A 7,003-nucleotide genomic window follows, 5' to 3' on the forward strand; every position below is an offset into this window, starting at 1 on the left:
ATGTCAACTCATATACTTCACTATTGAGCTTTCCAGGATTACCAGGGCTTTTGGGCTTTTCATGCAATCCACAGATAGGACCCTGGTCCTGTCTTAGAGACACAAATATATCCTCAGGCTAGAAACTTTGAAATGGGCAACATATGGGACTTCAGCCTAGGCCCTTTGTTGCAGGATGGATCACAGCCTGACACCTTGATTTTAGGGAGGATGACTGTAGTAACTGTATTTTAGTATTGGATTCTGTGTATTCTACATGATGTGTTAACTTTTCTCACTGGAAAATCTGTGAGGGAGAAGTGTTCTTTCCTCAAGTGAGTCATACAGTGGAAAATTCCTGTTGAACTTACATGACCAAACACAGCTGCTCCCTGTGTAAAATATAAAAAAATAGGTATTTCAGAATCAGAGGTTCTATATTTTAAAGAAGATCCTATTTGCTGGGATTCCCTACCTCTGGGTAGGGAATGGCATTTGCCAAATCCCATTACAGTATAGGTACTTAACAAGTCTATGAGTCTACATATTTTCCATGGCTGGAAGTGTTCAAGGCCAGGTTCAATGGAGCTCTGAGCAACCTGGTCTAGTAAGGTGTCCCTGGCTGTGTCAGGGGGGTTGGAACTGGATGATCTTTAAGGTCCCTTCTAACCCAAACCATTCTATGGTTCCATGGTTGAAACAATGAGTTAGCAGCACGTAGGACCGATCTGCCAGAAGCCTATTCACACCTTCCTTCTTGCCTAGACATTCTTTTTACAGTTCAAATACACATCACAAAAGGACACAAGTTAATGAATCTTTCCTTACACTGAAAGGAAACTGATATAGGCACAGCCGAGTCATGAAGATTTCATGAAGGTTTCTGCTGATGACTCTGGCAGATGACACCCACAGGCAAGGGAAATCCATATGATAGAGACCCTACAGACAGCCAAGAGCTGAAGAAAAAAGCAGTGCATAAAGCCCTAGAAACTTAAACTGGCTCCTACTTCCAGTTTAATCATATCCACAATCATCTGTGTCATTACACAATATATTTAATCACAGAAATCATTTAAGTTGTTCCCTTGGTGACACCATCTTAATAAATGAGCAGAAAACCAGCTCCAATATCTTTCTTTCCCCATAGTATTACATATGAAACAATATATGTCTGTGAGCTTATAGCCAAAGTGGAAAGACAAATTGAAGATAAGCAATACTACAAAGGAAAATAAATCATTGGTGTCATGAGTTCACCAAGCATTGCTGTTAAAAAAGAAAAATGATTTTCTGAAATTCTGCTTCTGTCACTTCCCTGGCCAAAACTGGTTATCAGATTCAAACTGAAATTGAATTGAAATTACTTTATATCCTGAAAGTCAAATTTTCAGCAAAATTTCTATTCTTAAATAGTACTTCTTGGACTACTTAAAGCTTCCTAGAATTGTCTGATGTACCTTAAGAGCAGTGATTCCAGTTGTTCGTTTTGGATGTTGATTTACAAAATATTTATCCCAAGCCCTTCATTTACGCTTATGTTGACAAGAGAAGTTAAAAGGAAAAAAAAAGCACCAATATTCACAGTAATTGGAATGTATCTTAGCAATATTTCAGATATTAGCCATGGGATTAATCTGACTAAACAGATATCTGCACTATGGATGTCTGCTATATCTGAACAAATTGCCTTTGGCTTACTCCATATGGAAAGGAATAGAGGCATTACAGCACAACGTCTCATCCTAAAGTCAGCATCTAAAATACATATCCAGTGAATCTCAGCACATATCTAATTCTTTCTGTTAGTGAAGGAAGAAATATGGAGTATTGAGATGAGCTGTAAGCATCTATGGGACAGAAATCTAAAGTGAAATGAGAGGAATTCTATGATCAGAAAATATAAAGACTAACGTGAATCAGGTTACACTCAGATTTATAGGTGATCAGCTCTGTACTTACATGGAAACCTGAGCACTCAGTGCTCCTTTGTACTGAACACTGTATGCAGTAGGGATTATTTGAGCGGCATGTTCAACAGGGAATAACAAAGTTTGCTAGATCAATAAAAATAAGTAACAAGAAATCTCAACAACAGAAACGAGCATGCGGATGGTTGATCTCAGTTGGCAAAGGCTCAAATTAAAGCACTTCAGTGAAATCACCAATAGTAACCCATGAAATCAGAGCCACTGACCTGAAGCACAGGCTAGATCTAGCATCACAACATCTTTACTCTTCTAAAATGCTTAAAGACAGTCTTTCCTGTTTTAGCTATTTGGACATTAATCCACCATGTTTTAGTGTGCTTACAAAACCTTATTCAATTGGGCAAATCACCAAAGTAAAATATAAACCAGCATGAACTAATGTAGTTTGTGTGGCATTAAAGAACATGAATGATAAATTTTGGATTTTAAATACAATAAATCAGTCATTTAAATTTAATATAAACTGCATAATTTAATTCTGCTTCATTAGCCTATATAAACACAATAAAATCTGTCAAATGCAAACAAAGGGCCTCCTAGAGGTGATATTTTAATTGTAATAAAACTGTCATCTAGATTAAGAGGCCAGCTGAACAATTCATTTCTTCATAGAAGTTAATGCTGTTCTAGAAAATGAGCTTTAGGTTTATTTTCTTCTGATGCCCTGGTGCTCAGGAAATAAGAACTTTGCTTGCAGTAGAGAGCAGAAACAATCTGCTCCATAGCCCTAGCATCACATCAGAAGAAAAAGGGGGGAAAAAATAGGACTGGGTTACAACATGAAGTTCTGTCTCTGCTGTTTCCTTCAGACTATTACATTTAACATAAATGGAACCTTAGCATAGAGATGGGATTTAGGGGAAGACCTTTTAAGCTAGTCAAGCACAATCCAATATGCTTTAGCCAGGTAGGAAGAGGGAGTTTTCCTTGATGCCTCCCTGCATTGACCAAGGCACCATAAACCCACACCGACTCCCCTGGTGTATTGCCTCCCACAGGAGCCCCTGAGCTGTTCCCTCAGACAGGGGAGAATGTTACCAATCACCAACACACACTCACTAACAAAATTATACCTGCATTTTCTTCAGGTTGCCGGTGAGAAAGAGGATATTGGTTTTCATTTTTTTTCCCCTCCTTAAAATGTTAATAAAACTTGTGGCTTATTTTAGTTGGCTGAGAAGCAAAACTTTAAGGTCTCCTATTGATTGGCTTTACTTGCTTCACTAGATGTCTTTCAGCTGGTAACTATGAAATATTCACAAATGACAGAATCTAATTCCAGCTGGGACAGTCGACTATCAGAGGCTAATTTTGCTGGATTTACCTCCCCCCTGCCCCTGCTCCTCCATATGCACTTGTGCTGTTCTTCCATATTTCATTGCTTCATCTGAGATCCTCTGTAGCCTATACAGGGAAAAAAATCAGCAAGGGCCTCTTTCATCAGCCTGTTGTGAAAGCACTAACCTGCACTGAAGGGAAAAATCATCTTTCACGTTAAAGAGTTATGTGCAATTGTTTACCTTATCCTTTGAATTTTAATCCCCAAAAGCATTTCCTCCCTAAAAATAGAGCTGCATACTTTCTAAGCCATTTAGCAGGCAGACAGAAAAGTCACCAATGTGCCTTTGAATCTGTTTTATTAATATCACATTTAAAAAAGAAATATCTCTGCAGCTCTTCTGAGTGACAGAAACAATATAAAGCTTTTACAGGGGACAAAGAGGCATCTTAATTTCTTCACCAGAGAATGTGCCAGGGATTTTGTGGATGTATTTAGAGTTCTCCAAAACTGCTTTTTAAACTGTGTTGGATTTCTTCATCCCTGGGCTGGGTATCTCTGCTGAATGCAGGGGCCCTCAACTACTCTTTTACTTGACTAATTGGGTACCTACTCCTGCCAAACCCATTGCCTGAAATGTTTATAGCTGAGAAGGAACAGTTACAGTTTTAATTTCCGAAGGCTGCAATTTCTAACACTAAAACAGTTCCAGCATTTCTGAAGAGTCCCTCCTGCATCACCACCAGAACCTGCACAGTTGCCCCCAGGCTGCAGGGGAGGCTTGGAGAAGAAATACATCCTCAGGGTCCAGGGCTGCCCTGGAGCCAGTGCTGCTCCCTGCATTTTGGGAGCCCAGAAGGGTGTGTTTGCCCAACAACAAAAGTTGCCCATGGAACACATTAGACACATCCTGATGATCTGTACTGTCCCCTAGAGCTTTCCCTGCCTCCCTCAATGCATAGCCCTCCCTACTGTGTATTTGATCTTGGAACAGAGAGAACACCATCTTCCTATGACTCAGACAGATGTTTTTAACAGGAGAAATGCCTCCAATCCAGAAGACAATGTGCCATGTTGGCCTTACTGGAAAAACTAATAAAATCTTTCACACGTGGAAGATATTTAATGAATTAGGAATGGTTTGGGTTGGAAGGGACTTTAAAGATCATCTAATTCCAACCCCCCTACCATAGACAGGGATACCTCCCACTAGACCAGGTTGTTCAAAGCTCCATCCAACCTGGCCTTGAACACTTCCAGGGATGGGGCATCCACCACTCTGGGCAATCTGTTCCAGTGCCTCACCATCCTCACAGTGAAAGATTTCTTCCTAATATATATTCTTAAACCTCTTTCAGTTTAAAGCCATTCCCCCTTATCCTGTCACTATGTGCCCTTGTAAAAAATCCCTTTTCAGTCTTCTTGTAGGCTCCCTTTGGCTACTGAAGGTACTACTGTAAGGTCTCCCTGAAGCCTTCTTTTCTTCATGATGAACAACTACAACTCTGTCAACCTGTCCTCATAGGAGAGGTCCACCAGGCCCCTGATCACCTTCATGACCCTTCTCTGGACCCACTCCAGCAGGTCCAACTCAACCAAAGCGTTTCCACATCCCTTTGATTTTCATTGTCAGGATTTTGGTGGCCCCTAGGGGACTCCCTAAGCTTCAGAATGAAAGGCCTATGTATTAAAATAAATATCTTGCAGGGTTTCCAGATCTCTAGATATCACCTTGTTTTGTAGACGAAGGGAGGGTAAACACAATTGCTTTGTGCAAAGGAAAAAAAGCCATAAGAGACTAAGGCATTTTTAACAAGTTCAAGATGATGGGTGTCTGTCCCTGAGGAGCACAGCCAGGCAGCTGGTGGGCACAGTGAGAGGGAGAGGAGGAGAGCTCCCCACAACAACCAGCTGTCACATTGCCCCACTACAGCTCTCTGAGCTCACCTCCTGGGATGTTGTCTGTGCTCATTTCTTCACTCAGCACCAGATCAACACTCGTTGGGCTGGGGGAATGGAATGTGGGGCTCAAGTGTCCCTCCTGTTCACATGGCCCTGCACCCCAGCAGGCACCAGAGCTGCTCCAGCATCACCACCACCATGGACTGTTCCCAAATGTTTCAGGGTTCACAGAATCTAGGCTAAATCTGTAAGCCATTACAGATAATTTCAGCCTCCAGTGAAAACGTAATGGATGTCTCTAAACTGGTTGCACGCCAGGTCCAGCTGGAAGTGGGGTACAGGAGCACACCGCAGCCTGTGCCCCTTCCTCTGAGGTGCTGCCAAAGAGCTCTCCCTGCAGCCCTGGGGCCTGTCTGCAGACAGAAGTGCAGCAAAGGCCACGACACCCCTGTTTTGAGGCAGCCAAGCTCCTGAAACCAGCTTCGATCCAAAAAGCCCATGAAGTACTTTGCCTGACAAAGTACACCTGGCATCTTTCCATGCTAACATGATCGTATAGGTCTGGGAAGAGAGTTTGTTTTTAGCTAGCCACTTCAGACAGTAACTGTATAAACACAGTTCTGTGCAAATATATATATAGCCCGTGCAAATATTAGGATATTATGCCTGCAAACAGCCATATCATTTAGTTCTCCTCAAAGTCAAAGGTCCCTGGAACAAACATTGATAATTGCCTCTATGAGAGCATGATGTCATTTTTTTCAGTTGAATTTAAGGGCAGTAATGAGCAGTGGTAAAACTTACCTTCCAATGGTTTGGTTTCCAAACATTTCATCACAGAGGCTGTCAAACTGGTCAGTTATGTGGAGGTGATAGTTGTTTACTAAAATAGAATATAGAACATATAGAATATAAAATCAGATAATGTCTTTGGACTTTACAGGGGTACAATCATGCTGAAATCAGTTGGTTTAAGTAATTAATATAATACTATAATTGGAAAACATTTTTCCATTTCTTTGTGCTACCTTTTGTTTTCCTTGGGTTTAAAATCATCGTGTTTGTGTAACCCTTTCATTCAGCAGGGAGAGATTAAATAATTTCTGCATACTTTTATAACAGAAGGTAGTACTGAAAATAAATGCAGTTATAAATCTATCATAGGGGGTTTAAATTTGTCACATCAAGTTCTTCCTAAAATAGCTGTGAGTCATTCATACTCCCTTTGGCATATTACAATTTTTGCCCATTGGCAATCTTCAAACACTTTCTCATATACCTTTGGATTTAATGCTAGAATCAAACCAAAACAGCAGGACAGCAACTAGCCATTCCCAACTGGTTGAAATTCAGAAAGTTTTTGCTTTGATCACTTAGCACAACTGCAAGTCATTTGAGGCACCTGTATAATTACAGAATCACAAAATCACAGAATATACCAAATTGGAAGGGACCCACAAGGTTCACCGAGTCCAACTCCTAGCCCTGCACAGGACAGACCCAAGAGTCTGCTTGTCACTGTCAGCTGAAGTACCAGCAGTAATGCCTTTAAGCACTGACACTGGTATTTATATCTTCTTTGGGTTTAGAGATGTATCAAGGTCTTCTAAATGTATAACAAAATCCACTCAGCTACATACAAACCCATATGTTTCTACAGTTTAGCAGAACAAGGGACACTGGTTTGTTCTGCAGTTTGGGAGAAATATCCCTGGCCATAGTGGGCTGGCTATTACATATCTAACAAAGAAGAGATTTTCCTGTTATAGGACCTCCAGATTAAAGTTAAAATAGTGATATCTAGATCAATACTTAAGAGTAGTCATTCTTAACTTTTGTCAGGAATACTTTT

The sequence above is a fragment of the Myiozetetes cayanensis genome, unplaced genomic scaffold (genome assembly GCF_022539395.1).
Source record: "Myiozetetes cayanensis isolate MyiCay16 unplaced genomic scaffold, myiCay2020 scf5-8, whole genome shotgun sequence".
NCBI classification, from domain to species: Eukaryota; Metazoa; Chordata; class Aves; order Passeriformes; family Tyrannidae; genus Myiozetetes; species Myiozetetes cayanensis.